General features: G+C 36.0%; 1 protein-coding gene across 2 annotated transcripts in view; it reads left to right on the plus strand.

Moving 5' to 3' along the window:
* PRIMA1 (proline rich membrane anchor 1) overlaps positions 1 to 16,890 on the plus strand; it is a 188,496-nt gene that overhangs the window by 51,796 nt on the left and 119,810 nt on the right. For both annotated transcript variants that reach the window (XM_027870058.1, XM_027870061.1), the window contains exon 3: positions 249 to 280. The gene's annotated coding sequence lies outside the window, so the exon portion shown is untranslated. The remainder of the gene's footprint in view (positions 1 to 248; positions 281 to 16,890) is intronic.

Here is a 16,890-nt window from a genome sequence, read left to right on the forward strand (position 1 = left end):
TTAATTGTCTGGGGAACCTCACATAGAAAGTTCAGGTGTACCTCAGGGCAAAAATAAGAATCTAGCTCAAAATTTCAAAGTATCATTTAATATGCAAATGTTCATTGGTATCTCTGCAGTGCTGTGATAGAGCTTTGGATTACGACTCAGGAGACCTTGGTTCCAGTTTTACCTCTGTCTGGGGGTATAATAGACCCTCCCACAAAAGTGCCTTCTATATAATCTGATGCCATGTTTTCATTTTACAGGTGAGCAGCACTGGACTTAGCAGCAAGGACAAGTGAGTTCAAATCCCATCTCTGACAATTAAAACTATGTGATCCTAGGGAAATCTTTCAACTTCTTGGATGATTAGTTTCCTACTCTGTCATGTGAGTGGGTCGGACTTGATTATGTCTAAGTTCCCTTCGGGCTCTAAATCTATGGTCTTATGATAAAAAACTAAGACCCCCAAAAGGCTAAGTGACTTTTCCAGGATCACAGATCTACTAAGTTGCAGACCTGGTGCTAGAATTCATATTTCTTGTCTCTTAGCCCCACATTGTCCTAGTCAATCCCAATTGTCACAGCTGATTTAGATACTTCAACTAATAGCTACAAGGATCATCTAACCATTGCAAAGAGACTATTAAAAATAAAGAAGGGATGGAGTTGGGATTTGTGCATTCTTAACATTTTTACTTAGGGGCCCAGAATAGTAATTTCTGATGCTTTCCTTCAGGAAAAAAGCAGGGATTTGCAACATGAATTCTCTAATTTGATCTTTGGCACCAATTAAATCCACAAAAGAACTGCTTAGCATCCATTTTACTTTGTCTATTGTACTTCAAAGTTAAATCACCCACCAACAATTCAGTTTTTCTTCTTTCATTTTCTTTCAAAAAAAAAAAAAGCAAAGGAAAGCCTTCAATAATGCATGGGTCTCATGAATTTCTGGAGGGGTGTGAAGCATTTGAGCAGGATAGGAAGGTGTGAATGAGCCGCAATCTGCACTGGTAGAGAGGGCATTCACACCACCGAGATCATGCACTCTTCAAAGTATGAAGTGTTTATTTTCCATTTCAGAAATCTCAGCTGCTCTAGTTTAAAAAAAATTAATATGCAAACCCTGATGAACTAAAAAGGCTCCAGGGTACAAAAATGTTCATGATGATTATTTTGACTCATAATGCTCTTTTGGAACAATTTTTAATTAAGTGAGATGTGCCAGTGACTTCACCTGAGTTCACCAACTTCCTCTCAAAGTCCACTGATTAAAGGAGGCCCAAATGTGTAACCACAAACAGAGCACATGACATTACAATACAAAGGACTGTCTGTTGCTATTTTTAAATAATGTTTATTAGAATCTGTTGGCATGCAATAAATGTAATTTATAGTAGCCTGTAGCCCGACTGACAGAAGATGTCCTATGGTTTTGCTCATTAACACACACAGGGGAAAAAGGGTATCCTTTTAATACTTTCCTTCCATTTCTCCTTTCTAGGAGATCAAGATTGCGAAACTCTTGCTAGGTAGAATTTCTTATCCACTTCAACACAGATGATCCTAAATGTTCAGAATCTCTTAATTATAACAAAGGAACATAATAATAATAATAATAATGAAAAGTACTGGCTCTTACCAGGAAGTAAACAAATTAATACGTACAAGTGTGTAGGGGGGAACCTCACGTAGAAAGTTCAGTTGTACCTCTGGGTAAAAATAAGAATCTAGCTCAAAATTTCAAAGTATCATTCAATATGCAAATGTTCATTGGTATCTCTGCAGTGCTGTGATAGAGCTTTGGATGAGGACTCAAGAGACCTTGGTTCCAGTTTTACCTCTGTCTGTAACTCACTCTATGACCTTGAACAAAGAAGGCACTTCTCTCTCGGGTTATTTTCCTTCTATGAAGAATTAGTAAATTAACCTAGAAATGATCCTTTCATTCTTTTTCAATTATAACATTTTAATACACCCCCATCCCTACTTTCACAATCAGAAAAGCCAAATCTAAGACCAAGCATCCCAATCCAATGACCCACAAGTGAATTCATGGAATTCCTATTGAGGTAGTTAGGTGGTATCAGGAAGTTTTGAGTTCAAATCCAGACTCAGACACTAGCTGTGTAATCTTAGGCAAGTCACTTAAATCTCTGTTTGAATCAGTTTCCTCAACTATAAAATGTGGATAATAACAGTACATTCCAGGGTTTTTGTGAGGATCAAATGAAATAATATTTGTAAAGTAGAATGCATAGTGTCTGACACATAATAGTTCTACTTCTGGCTTCATTTATTTTATTCATGTAAAAGCTTTTTATTATTTTACGTGGACAAAAGTAAATTTTTTTTATGATTTGTTCTATGTCTTGTTGGTTAGGAATTCTCTCTATAGTCACAGTTATGAAAGATACATGGTTTTGTTCTTTTTTAATTTTTTTCTCTTTATTAGTTTATTTCGATTTAACAACAATCACTTCTATAAGCTTTCGAGTTTAAAATTTTTCTCCCCCTCCCTCCCCAAGACAGCACACAATCTAATATAGGCTATACATATACATTCCTATTAAACATATTTTCACATTAGTGATATTGTAAGGAAGAATTAGAACCAATAGGAGGAACCACCAGAAAGAGGAAACAAAACAAAACAGAAGAAAAAGTAGCAAACAGTATGCTTCAATCTGCATTCACATACCATAGTTCTTTCTTTGGATGTGGATAGCATTGTCCATCATGAGACCTTTGGAGATGTCTTAGATTCTTGCATTGCTGAGAAGGGCTAAGTCTACCAACATTAGTCATTGTACAAGGTGGCTGTTACTATGTAAAACTTTCTCCTGGTTCTGCTCACTTTACTCAGCATCAGTCCATACAAGTCTTTCCAGGTTTTTCTGAAGTCTGCCTGCTCATCATTTCTTATAGCACAATGGTATCCCATTACATTCATATACCACAACTAGTTCAGCCATTCCCCAATTAATGGGCATACCCTCAATTTCCAATTCTTTGCCACCATAAAAAGAGCTGCCATAAATATATTTGTACATGTGAGTCCATTTCCCATTTGTATGATCTCTTTGGAATACAGACCTAGAAGTGCTGTTGCTGGGTCAAAGGGTATGCACATTTTTAAAGCCCTTTGGGCATAGTTCCAAATTGCTCTCCAAAATGGTTGGATCATTTCACAACTCCACCAACAATGCATTAGTGTTCCAATTTTCCCACATCTTCTCCAACATTTATCATTTACCTGTTTTGTCATGTTGGCCAATCTGATAGGTGTTATATGGTACCTCAGAGTTGTTTTGATTTGAATTCCTCTAATCAATAGTGATTTAGAGCATTTTTTCATGACTATAGATGGCTTTAATTTCTTCATCTGAGAACTGCCTGTTCATATCCTTTGACCATTTATCAATTGGGGAATGACCTGTATTGTTATAAATTTGACTTTAATTCTCTATATATTTTAGAGATGAGGCCCTTATCAGAGATACTGGTTGTAAAAATTCTTTCCCAATTTTCTAGTTTCCTTCAAATCTTGGTTGCATTGGCTTTGTTTGTGCAAAATTATCCATTTTGCATTTCGTAATGTTCTCTATCTCCTGTTTGGTCATGAATTCTTCTGTTCTCCATACACCCTGATAGGTGAACTATTCCTTGTTCTCCTAGTTTGCTTATAGTATCAGTTTTTATATCTAAATCATGAATCCATTTTGACTTTATTTTGGTATATGGTGTGAGATTTCGATCTATGTCTAGTTTCTGTCATACTCTTTTACAGTTTTCCCAGCAGTTTTTGTCAAATAATGAGTTCTTATCCCAGAAGTAGGGGTCTTTGGGTTTATCAAATAGTAGGTTACTATAGTCATTGACTACTGTGTCTTGCATACTTAACCTATTCCACAGATCCACCACTCTGTTTCTTAGCCAGGACCAAGTAGTTTTGATAATTGCTACTTTATGATACAATTTAAGATCTGGAGTGGCTAGGCCACCTTCCTCTGCATTTCCTTTCATTAGTTCCCTTGATATTCTGGACCTTTTGTCATTCCAAATGATTGTTATTATTTTTTCTAGCTCTATAAAATAATTTTTTGGTAGTTTGATTGGTGTGTCACTGAATAAGTAAATTAATTTGGGTAGAATTTTCATTTTTATTATATTAGCTTGGCCTACCCATGAGCAACTGATGTTTTTCCAATTATTTAGATCTGACCTTATTTGTGTGAAAAATGTTTTGTCATTGTGTTCATATAGTTCCTGGGTTTGTTTCGGTAGATAGACTCCTAAATATTTTATAATGTCTACAGTAACTTTAAATGAAATTTCTCTTTCTATGTCTTGCTATTTTTTAATTTTAAAAAAATGAAATAACTTTTTATAGGCCATATATTCATTTTGAGCTTGTTGTGGTGTATGGTATGAGATTCTGGTCTAAGCCTCATTCTTTCAAACTGCTTTCCATCTTTCCCACTGATGCTTGTCAAAAACAAAGCTTTGGTTTTATTTATTTTTTTAAATCTTTCCCCAAGCAACTTATATTCTTGGACTGAGTAAGTACTGGGCTATCATTCTTAATTGTTTCTTCTTTGTGCTGATTCAAGTTGTTCCATTGAACTTCTGTTGGTTTTATTTTTTCCCCAATATGGAATGTTTCTCATGCCTATTGCTTTTCAATATAGTTTGAGATCTGATAATGCTATGACACCTTCATTCAAACTTTTTTCTATTTCCCTTAAGATACTAAATTTTTTATGCTTCCAAAGTAATTTTGTTATTCTTTTGTGAAGTACAAAATTGTTCCCTTGGTAATTTGATTGATAGACCACTAAATCTGTGAGTTGATTGAACTAATATTGTCCTTTTTATTACATTGACATGGCCCAACCATGGGCAATGACCACCTCTACAATTACTTATGTATCTTTGTATTTCTGTAAAGAACGTTCTGTAGTTATATCTATATAAATCTTGTATGTGCCTTAGTAGGTTAACACAGATATTTTATGCATTTCTAATTATTTTGAATAGAATTTCACCATATAACCAACCTCCATTCTCTATTTCTCTGAACTGATTCATCAACCCATCTTAAACACATAATGACAGGTATGGAAGGCTTTTTCTGGATAGAATGGTCACGAGCAGCCAAATTACCACAATTCACTCTCAGATTCCTAGAGATAATTTTGGTGTCAGGTGACATTCATGTCTCTGCCTCATGCGTTCCCACCAATGTGCTTCCCATTTATACAAATCAGTCATAATGCCACTAACTCTAAAAAAAATAATTATTATTTTTAACATTCCATTTTTTTTTTAAATTTGAGTTCCAAATTCTTTCCTTCCCTCCTTTCCCTCCCATATTCAATGAGAAGGCAAGCAATGTGATATCAACTATAAATGAGAAATCATGTAACACATATTTTACATATTAACCATGTTGCAAAAATAAAAGCAATAAAAATAAAGTAAAGAATATATATTTCAATCTGTACTCAGACTTCTCATCATGAGTCCTTTGAAATTGCCTTGGATCATTGTATTGATCAGAGTATCCAACTTTCACAGCTAATCATCATTATAATATTACTGTTATTGTTTCCAGTGTTCTCCTGGTTCTGTTCATTTCACTTTGCATCAGTTAATATAAGTCTTCCCATATAAGTTTCAGAAAAACCATCTTGCTCATCATTTCTCATAGCACAACAGTATTCCATCACAATCATAAATCACAGTTTGTTTAGCTATTTCCCAATTAATGGGTATCCTTTCAATTTCCAATTCTTTGCCATGACAAAAAGTGCTGCTATAAATATTTTTTACATATAGGTTCTTTTCCATTTTCGTTGATATCTTTGGGATCCAGAACTAGTAGTGGTATTATTGGTTCAAATGATAGGTACCGTTTTAGAGCCCTCTGGGAATAATTCCAAATCATTCTCTAGAGTGGTTGGACCACTTCGCAACTCCACCAACAGACACTGTTAACTCATAAACATGAAACACTAAACAAAAAGGCAAAAGTAAGAATAATAATAACATTTACTCTATAGAAGGCAAAAGCAGGAAGAATCAAAACATAACAGTCCACCAATAAACCTAGGTCTGTCTTCCACCAAAGCCCAATATCTAAGGTGGGGGAGAAAGTGGGCATGTACTTAACAGAAACCTAATAGTGAGGCATATGAATACTGAACCGGTCTCAATTCTTATAAACATCTCAGCTCTGATGTCTCTGACATTCTGTCTTCTTTTTTCTGATGGCTTACCTTCTATAAGCAGCTTCTTTCATTGATTTCTCTCTCTCTCTTTCTCTCTCTCTTTCTGTTTCAATTTGTTCACTTATTGACTCTAGATCTTCTGATTTGACTTCTGATTCTCAACTCAGGGCTTTGTCATGTGTAGTGACCCCTTATCTATTAGGCTGAAAAGCACCAGATCCACATATCTGTCAGCTGTAACACAAATAGTCCATATAACATAATCCCATAGTCCTAAAACAATTCTTTGATTCATGGTTTCCCAGCAATAAACTCCAAAGTCCTATAAACAGCTCTGTTCAAATTAGCTAGTGGAAAACAATGCACTGTAGCCATCTCTAACATCAATCATTACTGTTGCCTCTGAGCTGCTTTTATTCATGTTCTCTCAGTATTTTTATCTGAGGGGATTTTTTTTTCTCTTAGTCCTCAGAACTCTCTATTTTTCTTCTCAGATTGCCTTTTTTTCTGGGTTTCACATAAAATGTTCTTTATGTCCACTTTTAGTAAATAAAATGACCACATAAGAAAGAATTATTACCTTATGTATCTTTTACTCCAATTATTTAGCCAGTTGGTGTTCTATTTACCCTCTCAGTCACCCAGTGTGTGGGTTATGTTTTTTAATGAAAATCAGACAACCAACAGAAAAAAATCCTCCACCCCACATGCATGTCCCTAGCCTGATGAAAATAAACCTTTCATTTTTCTTTACTTACTACATAAAAATATTTAGCTTTCTGTTATTTGGTCAGTTTGCATAGTGAATAATTCCCTGTTTAACTCTTAACTCCTCTTAAAAGAATTGTTCAAATCCTTCCATTTTTGTTAATATCCAGTTATTTTCTATGATGCTTAGGCTCAGCTTTGCAGGATATGTTATTTTTAGGTGCTAGTCATACTCTTTTGATCTTAAGAATATCATATTCAAATTTTTCTTCGATTTATTGTAACTGTGAAGTAATCCTGTGCTGTTCTGATTTATGATCCTTGGTATTTAAAGAGTTTTTTCTTACTACCCATAAAATGTATTCTTTGATACAACTCTGAAATTTGATTACAACATTTCTTGATGATTTAACCCTTGGGTTTTTTTCTGATGGTGTTCTATGGATTACCTCAATCTGAACTTTACCATTTGCTTTCAATATTTTCAGGCAATTTTTTCTATAAGATTTCTTATAGAAAATGGTGTTTAGATGTTCTTATAGAATATGGTGTTCAGATTTTTGTTTTCTTGAAATTTTTCTGGGAATATTTATAATCCATAGATTATTTCTTTGGATATTTGGATATATCAAAGGGAAATAGATAAAATGAATGAGGTACACCTATCTAATAAGTTGATTTTGGAAGTTAAAACTAAGTTATCTCCTTCTGACCATGGAAGGAAATTGAGGTTTCATCATAAACATTCCATGTCAATCTCCAAGTCTTAATCTGAAATCTCACTGTAGTTCACAGGTAACCCGGGAATGTAATATCTAACTGTCCTACTAATCTGGAAAGGCTTCAGTCACAAGCCTAGACTCAAACTATAATCAAAGAACTAGATTAATAAGTTTGGAGATGATCCTTATCAGAAAGTTACCAAGAAGGTTTTTTAAATTGATTTTTTCTTTGTCACAGAGATTCAGAAAAACATCTACTAAAGAGTAAGAGGGAAGACTGGAATCTGCATTAGTAGCAGAAGTACTTTCATGCATGAATAATAACCAGCAGGTTTAATTTAATTGAAATATTATATCTGAAGAGCCTCTATGACATATTGCTCTGCAATGAATGATATTTGTTGTTGGTGTTCAGTCATTTTTCAGTTGTGTCTAATTCTTCTTGACCCTATTTGGGGTTTTCTTGGCAAAGATACTGAAGTGGTTTGCCATTTCCTTCTCCAGCTCACTTTACAGATGAAGAAACTGAAGCAAACATGGTTAAATGACTTGCCCAAGGTCACACAGCTAATAAGTGTCTGAGGCTGGATTTGAACTCAGATCTTCCTGACTCCAGGCCAGGTATTCTATTCACTGGTCTGGTGTTCTATCCACTGTGCCACCTAGCTGCCAATGAATGGTATATGCTTAATCGATCAATACAAAAATCAACATTCAATCAATAAGGTGATTTAGTAGGCAATTTAGTAGATAAGTTAGTAATGAATTTAGTAGGTAATTTAGTATGTGCTAGGTACTGTGTTTGGTGTTGGGGATAAAAAAAAAAAAGGAATCAGACTGGGTCTTCAAGGAACTTAAATTCTGTTTGTTGTTGTTGTTCAGTCCTGTCTGACCCTTCGTGACCCCATTTGGGGTTTTCTTGGCAGAGAATGCCAAACTGGAATGCTTTGTCATTTCCTTCTCTAGCTCATTTTACAGATGAAGAAACTGAAGCCAACAGGATTAAATGACTTGCCCAAAGTCACACAGCTAGTATATGTCTGAGAGCAGCACATTTGTGTCAGGAAGATGAATCTTCCTGACTTCAGGCCCTGTCCTCTCTCCATGTACCACCTAGTTATTAGAGAGCTAAGCTTAATCTTAGGTAAAATTTAACTTAAGAAATATTTTTAAGCTAATCAAGCACATACCAGTTACATTACTGCATGTTCTCTCTGGGAAAAGTATGTTCTTTGAGAAGTTTCAGAGCTTAGGTGTTTGGTATGGCCACCAGTCAAATCTAATGCTGGCAACACCAAGTATTAGTAAAGCCTTCCCCTGAAGAGTATGGCAGCTCTCTGTGCTCCCTCTCACCTTCCGAAAAATACCATAAAATTGAAAGGAATTTTAACTAATAAAAAGACAATCTAAGCCATAGAAATGTTAAGTATCCCACACAAGAAACATTGATACGAAATCTGATTGTGATTACTTAGAGGTGAAATTAAATAGATTTTCCCTAGGAAGGTAAAAGTTTTTCTTAATGTTATGTTAGCACTAGTTAGTTTTTTTAGAGCAAGATATAAAATATTGGGGGGGTGGGGTTGGCAGTCCAACTGGAATAGAAATGTGGCATTGGGCCCATTGTGTGGGAGAACAGTATGTGGTTTTAAGAAAAAATTAGTTCATTTGGACTTGGCAGGTATTCTCCTTACAGCAGACCTGGACAGTCCTCCCAAGGTATACCAGCCAAACATCCTGCCTGGACAGATCTCTGCAGACTCAACCATCAGCAATAAAAATGCCCTAAATGGGTAGCAGCCAAAGCCTCTGTCTATTGGCCATGCTCAGTTCAGATACCTCATTTCATTCCCCTTTCAAGGTCTCAAAAACTACAAATGAGAAAGACAAGGGAAAGAGAGTTTTTTGTCTTTAGTTTAGAATTGACTTAACTAAAAAAAAACACTATGGCAAGTCAGGACAGTAGATTTCTAGCTTCATCTCTGTGTGAACAGAGCTGTAACTATCATGGGGTAAATGATGCTTTGATTGAGGCCCTTTACGTTTCGGGAGAGGGGATTCTTTGAGAAGGGTCAGATATTACTTCTTCTCCTAGAGGACGTGTGTCCTCCCTGCTATTAACTACTGTCCCCACACCTCTCTTCAAAGTCCTCTGCCTGCCCATTCACCAATGGTAGGACTGTCTTGTATGTTATTGATACTATCTCCTACATTGCCACAATTATTTTTGCTCTAGATGAAAGAATTCCTAATTATGCTTGTCACTTTAGACAAAGTTAATTCTCTGGATCTTACTTTATTCAGTCCCAAAATGATAGGGTTGTAAGAGATGACCTCCAACTAGGTGGCACAGTGGATAGATAGAGTGCCTAGAGTCAGGAAGACTCATCTTCCTGAGTTCAAATCTTGACTTCAGACACTTACTAGCTAAATGACTCTGGGTAAGTCACCTAATCCTGTTTGCTTCATTTTCCTCATCTGTAAAATGGGCTGGAGAAGGAAATGACAAACCACTCCAGTATCTTTGCCAAGAAAACCCCAAATGGAGTCATGAAGAGTCACACATAACTCAAAATACTGAACAACAACAAAAACAACAAAGTTCTTTATCAGGCAATTGTGATATAGTAGAAATAGCACTTAGACTTGAGGTTGCAATACAGGGGTTCAAACTGTGGTTTTCCTATTAACTAGCTAAGTAATGCTGGATAAACAAGTTAACTTCTTTGAGTCTCAGTTTCTTCATCTATAAATAATATCTTGCATTTCTATAGAGCTACAAGGTTATAAAGGGTTTTCCTCTTTCTAACTCAGTGAAGTGGGGGGAGGGTGGTGTGCAAAGATATTTTAGAGATTTATAAACTAAAAGTTATAGAGCTTAATTGACTATTAAATGGTTTCAGTCAGTCATTCAGTCAACAAGTACTTACTATATGCCAAACACTGTGCTAAACATATGGGTTAGAAAGAAAGGCAAAAACATGGTTCCTGCCCTCAAGGAGGGCATTCTAATGAGGGAGACAGCATGTAAATAACTCTGTACATTCAAAATATACACGAAGTAAATGGAAGATAATTTCAGAAGGAAGTCTTTAGCAGCTGTAGGGACCCAGAAAGGCTACTTGTATAAAGTGGGATGTAAGCTGGGTGTTGAAAGAAGCCAGGCAAGCCCTGCTAGTATGTTAGAACTAGGATTCACACCTGGGCCTCTTCTAACTCCAAACTAAATCACTCTGCTGAAGATAATCAATAAGCAGGTAAGAATTAGAGTTATAGGGCAGCTAGGTTGCACAGTGGATAGAACACTGACTCTGGATCAGGAGGATCTGAGTTCAAATCTGGCCTCAGATACACACAGATAGCTTGTGATCCTGGGCAAGTCATTTAACCTCAATTTCCAAAAAAGGAAAAAAAAAAGAAATTAGAGTTGTAAGATACCTAGAACATCTAGTCCAACCTCTATAAGGACTTTGTGGGGTTGTTATGAGGATCAAATGAGAAAAAGGTATAGAATTTTAGATAAATGTTTTTTTCATTTCTTCTTTTTTTTTTTCTTTTGGCCAGGCCTGTACTTTCGTTATTATAGATAATGCCTGGAGAGGAAACCCCTTCTACTCATCTAGATGGACAATTGTCTTAACAACTTGGAGACAGAGTTGGCTGAGTCACTTAGAGGATAAATGACTTACCTAGGCAGGGCTTGAACCAGATTGTCCTGTTTCTAAGGATGACTTTCTATTCACTAACGCAATGCTGCTTTTGACCACTATGACAACCACCATGTCACTTTCGCCTCTGTGGCTCCAAGAATGACAGAGTGAGAAGGAGAAAATGGGGTCAGTTGAGAAGAGTGGAACAATCTTAACAAGAGCTATGTTGTATCTGGATCCTAAATTTCATCCCATTTCAGTTAGAATCCTTGTATTTTTCTTACTGTATGTTTCTTTTAAGTCTCCTTCACCTCTTCTCACTCATCCTAATGTTTGACCTTAAACAAAGCGCTGCACCAACATTCTTGGTAAAAAACCTAATCCCTAAATTTTGATCAATGCTGATCCACCCATGCAAACTCATGTGATTACACTTTGTTACAGAACCCAGAGGAGAAGGAATCTCAAGGCAAAAAGTACAACTTAGTTCCATAAATTTTAATAATCAAAAAGCTAGCCACTGATAAAAGAAAGTGACATGTCAGCATGTTCAAAACATGACTCTAAAGTCAGTCAGTCAATTAGTCGACAAGCCTTCGTTAAGCACCTACAATGTTCCCATTAGCTCTGGAATTTTAAAGAAAAGCAAAAAGCAAAATAGGTGGTACAGTGAATACTTGGCCTTGAAATCAGGAAAACCTGAGTTCAAATTCTGCCTCAAACACTTATTAGCTGTATGGCCCCAGGCAGGCACTTAAGCTTTCAGCTTCAGTTTTCTCATCTTTAAAATGGAAATAATGATAATAATAATAATAATAATCTCTTACAGGGCTGTTGTGAATATTAAATTAAATAATATTTAAGGGCTTTGCAAACTGTAAAATGCTGTATAAATATTATTTCTATTATTACCAAAGGGCAGGTAGGTGACACAGTGGATAGAGAGCCATGCCTGGAGTCAGGAAAACTCATCTTCTTGAGTTCAAATCCAATCTCTGACACTTTTACTAGCTGTGTGACTCTGGGCAAGTCACTTAACCCTGTTTGCCTCTGTTTTCCTCATCTGTAAAATGAGCTGGAGAAGGAAATGGCAAACCAGCCTAGTATCTTTGCCACGAAAACCCAAATGGAGTCATGAAGAGTCAGACACAACTGAAAAATGACTGAACAATAACAACAAATTATTACTACAAAAAACATGGTCCTGACCCTCAAGGAGCTCATATTCTAACAGGTGAGACAATGTACAAATCATTACATAGATACAAGTTATATTCAGAATAAACAGATGATAAGGCAGTGAGTCAAATGAAAAGAACACTAGACTAGTGCCTGGGACACTTAAATTATAGGATCTTACCAACCGGTACCCTGAGTAATCTAGGACAGATGACTTCCTTTCTGTGGTCTCAGTAAAATGAGGATATTAAATTTGATAATCTCCAAAATGCCTTCTAGCTTTGACATTCCTTATTCAAAAGTCCCTTACAGTTTTAGGTTGATTCCAGCAGGAACCTTTTGATGGGCTCAGATGTAAATTTCTTTTTCTCATAATTAACACATTTTATTTTATCTTTCAAATATTAAAATATGTGTTGTTATGTTGTTTCAGTCATTTCTGACTCTTTATGATCCCATTTGAGATTTTCTTGGCAAAGATACTGAGTGGTTTGCTATTTCCTTCTCCAGTTCATTTTATAGATGAAGAAACTGAGGCAAATAGGATTAAGTTATTTGCTCAGGGTCACATAGCTAGTAAATATCTGAGGCCAGATTTGAACTCATGAAAATGAGTCATCTTGACTCCAGATTTAGCTTTCTATCTACTGTGCCACCTAGCTGCCCCATTGAAATATATAGATAAGAACAAAAGAAAAACATGAAAGAAAAAAATGACCATAAATTATTGTGGATGTGCCTTTAATTTTTTCAAAGTATGTATTAATTTTAATCAGGTTTTGACAAAATCATCCTGACCTTCTTTATGGGAGACATAGAAATAGAATAAAAACTAGACTGTCTCTAGAATCAAAAGACCTAGGTTAAAATACTACCTTTGACATTTATTACATGTATTTAAGTATCAAAGAATTGACTAATCAATTAAAGAAAATGTATTTTAAATTATTAATTTAAAACATTATTTTAAATTATTAAAATTATTAAATTGTGTGACCCTGGATAAGTCACTTAACCTACACAAGCCTCAGTTTCCTCATCCATAAAAGGAGAGATTGCACTTGATTTTCTCTGAGGTCCCTTCTAGCTCTAGATTCTTTCCTGGGTGTTAATATGGTACTGTTCCTGTTATTGCTGTCTTTATTTACATAATTGCAGTGATTTTGCATATTACAATTTTGGTTTTTTGGGAGGTGATGGGGTTGGATGACTTGCCCAGGGTCACACAGCTAGTAAGTGTCAAGTGTCTGAGGTCAGATTTGAACTCAGGTCCTCCTGACTCCAGGGCCAGTGCTCTATCCACTGTGACACCTAGCTGCCCCAGCATATTACTTTCTTAGTTCTACTTTCTCCATTCTGGGTCACTTGTTGCATGTTCTCATGTTTCTTTAAATTCTTCACACATGACATTTCTTATGGCACAGTAAGATTCCATTACATTAATACATCATAATTTGTTTAATTGTTGCCCAGCTATTGTACAAATAGTTTATTTCCAGTTTGGGACTGTTACAAATGTTGCTGCTAAGAATATTTTTGTACAAGTAAGTAATTTTTCTTCTTATTAACTTTGTTAAAGAATTGTCTTCAGGCAGCTAGGTGGCACAGTGGATAGAGCACCAGCCCTGGAGTCAGTTCAAATCTCGCCTCAGACACTTGACACTAGCTGTGTGACCCTGGGCAAGTCACTTAACCCCGATTGCCTCACCAAAAAAAAAAAAAGCCTTCAATTCAACAACCCTGCTTATATGTTACGTACTGTTCTAGGCACTGAAGATAAAAAAGCAACATAGTTTTTGCCCTCAAGGAGCTTACACTCTACTGAGGGGAACGAAATGCACACAAAGAAGGAAATACATAATATATACAAATTAAGTATAGTGAGTACTCTCTATCTAACTTTATTCTGCCAGAACAAAACCAGTTACATCTTCCCCTCAGAGTTCTAGGGATACGTCTGAGGAGTTGGGATCTTTCTTCTCCAATGCTATTGGCTTAAGCCCCTTTTCTCCGTATATCCCCCCTACATCCCACTGTTTGTCACCAATGATAATCACTCCAGTTCCTTTTAACCAATTACCATCACTTAACTTTTACAAATGGATATTTACTTTGAAGCTGTAACAAGAACAGTAATACAAACATTACTTTCCAATTCTTCAGGGACACACTGTGACCTATGACACTTTGTCCCTGGAGAGAGTAAACTCAGACTGAACATCGTTTATACATAACATTGATCATACCGAGTTCATGTCCAAATTAAACATCTCTAATGGATGAGCCCTAGTCTCAGCCAGTAATGGTCTGGATCCCACAGGAGATTCCTTACTCTGCATGGAGTAGAAGTTAATCTAGCGGCAAAACCACGCATAGAATACACCCTAAGACCTCCTAGAGGCTTGTTTTTCTGACCTTTTGAAACTCATGAGGTCATAGAATGAAGGAAGGAAGGAAGGAAGAAAAGAAAAGAAAAGAAAAGAAAAGAAAAGAAAAGAAAAGAAAAGAAAGAAAAGAAAAGAAAGAAAGAAAAATTGCTGAGACAAGTAAAGAACTGAGGCCCATATTCCTAGGTCACATGTTGGCCTCAAATGCAAGCCCTTTCCCTTTGATGGAATTGGGTTTTTTTTTTTTTTTGGTTGCTGTTACTGTTGTTTTTCTTCTCACACCAGAGCACCACTGTGTAGAAAGAAGTCAAATTGAAAGAATCAACAAGGTCCAGTCCATTAGTACCTCTTAATCGCTGCCCTGCTCCCCCAAGTTCTGGCTACAAAACCATAGCCAATTAAAGAGGCAGCTGTTTAACATACAGTTTAACAAACTGGCATGAGTTACAGAATGTCTACACGAGCTCCAAAGTCCACATGGAAATTGTAGCATCCGAGCTTTCTGCATATGCTTGTAAGGACTGGCCTCGTTGGCCAGTCCCCTGATTCACTCACTATGGGCTTTGTGTTGCCTCACATGGGGAGAGACTGTTTAAAGGCAGAAAGGCAGGAGATCAAATGTGTATGGGGGAAAGCAAGTGAAAACACTTTTTCTGGAATGGAAATGAAGGGTAATAATAATGCTAATTCTAACATTTATATAATACTTATCATGTTCCAGAGACTTTACAAATTTCATTCTATTTGATCTTCACAACAACCCTGGGAAGTAGGTATTATTATTATCCCATTTTATAGATGAGAAAACTAAGGCAGATCGAGATTAAGTGACTTGCCCAGAGTCACATAAGTAATAAATGTCTAAGATTGGATTTGAACCCAGGTCTTCCTAATTCCAGGCCCAGCACTCTATCCACTCACTGTGCCACCTAGTTGCCCCATGTAAATCATGTGAAATCAGTTTGGAAAGATAAGTTGGAGCCAAATTATACCAGACTTAAATACCAAACAGAGCAAGTTAGTAGTGGAGTCACTCAGTTAAAGGTTATGAATACTGTTATAGCTATTTCCACAATTCCAAATTACTTTCCAAAAAGATCAAACAACTTGGAATTTATTGTGATATATATTATGAAACATGGATCTACAAACCATTTTTTTAAAAAAAATCCTGTTGAACTTTCTCAGTCATCTTTGTGAAATAGGGAATTCCCCCCCCAATGTTTTGTAATCTTGGATTTGTTAACTAGTCTGAAATATTTGGTTCTATATCATTGTTTGATAATCTGCTCCATTTTCCTTTTTTCAATTTTTTTTTGGTCCAGTATCAGAGAATTGTAATAATTATTGCTTTGTGGTATAACTTCAGATCTGAAAGTACAAATTCCCTGTATTTTTTTTCTTTACTCTTAATTTCCTTCAATACTTTTGAGAAGCAGCTTGGTGTAGTAGCTAGAGATTCAGCTTCTATGCCAGAAAGGTATGGGTTCAAGTGCGACCTCTGAAACATGCTGACTGGGCAATTCACTTCTCTGTTCTATACAATTTAAGAGTAGAAGTTACAGAGAAAGTACACTGAAAAGATGCAATTCTTTTCATGATGGAATTGTATCCAGGAATGGGGAACCTGAGGCCTTGACGCTACATGTGGCTACAAGTTCCCCACCTGTAGACCATATGCTAATGAAATCAGAGCTCCCTTATCCCAATTCTTCCATATAAATGCTATTTCCTCCCTCCTCCAGTCTCGGAAATGTTCCATTTGAATTTTATTTGGTACTGAATTTAATTTATAGATTAATTTGGTATAGTAAATGTTACTCTTTTGGGTAGGCCTATTTGCACTGACTCCAAGTACTTCTCTAATTACTTAGTTATCCCTCCATTTTTCTAACCAGTGGTCCTATGTGCCTTGGTAAGCTAACTCCTAAATATTTAATAAAATTTGATATGATATAAAATAATATTTCTCTATCTATTTTCCTGGTTCTTGTTAATAATATATATGAATATTAATGATTTAATGAAT

The sequence above is a fragment of the Vombatus ursinus genome, unplaced genomic scaffold (assembly GCF_900497805.2).
Source record: "Vombatus ursinus unplaced genomic scaffold, bare-nosed wombat genome assembly UNPS02014794.1, whole genome shotgun sequence".
NCBI classification, from domain to species: Eukaryota; Metazoa; Chordata; class Mammalia; order Diprotodontia; family Vombatidae; genus Vombatus; species Vombatus ursinus.